General features: G+C 76.1%; 2 protein-coding genes across 4 annotated transcripts in view; both read left to right on the forward strand.

The window, feature by feature from the left end:
• POLB (polymerase (DNA directed), beta) overlaps positions 1 to 457 on the forward strand; it is a 25505-nt gene that overhangs the window by 17058 nt on the left and 7990 nt on the right. The gene's annotated exons all lie outside the window — the stretch shown is intronic.
• Positions 375 to 457, forward strand: part of VDAC3 (voltage-dependent anion channel 3) — a 14779-nt gene continuing 14696 nt past the window's right edge. For 2 of the 3 annotated variants that reach the window (XM_010562717.1, XM_010562715.1), the window contains exon 1: positions 375 to 443. The gene's annotated coding sequence lies outside the window, so the exon portion shown is untranslated. The remainder of the gene's footprint in view (positions 444 to 457) is intronic. The other variant, XM_010562718.1, reaches the window with a different exon arrangement.

Here is a 457-nt window from a genome sequence, read left to right on the forward strand (position 1 = left end):
AGCTGAAGGGCTTGAGAGGAGCTGCAGCCGCCGCCGGACCCGCGCCCCGACTCGGTGACAGGCTGCGGGAACTGGAGCTGCCCCGGGGGCCGTTAATAGCCGGGCCCCGCTGCTCGGTCTCCTCCCTCCCTCACACGCACCTCCAGCGTTCCTTCCAACTTTCTGCTGCCCGCCGACACCGGAGTCGGCTCCGGCCGCTTCGCCCCCGGCGGAGGTGGTGGGGGGGGGGGCAGAGGCCTGGCGCTGAGAAGCCGTCCCGGCCGGCTCCCGAGCGGCGGGCCCTGCGGTAAAACCGCCGCTTCCCCCGGCGGGGCGGGGACCCGCCAGCCCTGACAGGAGGGGCGGCGGCAACGGCAGGCGCGCGTGCGCGCTGGCGCGAGCGGCGTCACGCATGCGCGCTTGGGGGCGCCGAGACCTCTACCCGGAGGCAGCGCGGCCGGCAGGTAACGGCGGGGGG

This window comes from Haliaeetus leucocephalus, unplaced genomic scaffold (assembly GCF_000737465.1).
Source record: "Haliaeetus leucocephalus isolate CR32 unplaced genomic scaffold, Haliaeetus_leucocephalus-4.0 Scaffold162, whole genome shotgun sequence".
Taxonomy (NCBI): Eukaryota; Metazoa; Chordata; class Aves; order Accipitriformes; family Accipitridae; genus Haliaeetus; species Haliaeetus leucocephalus.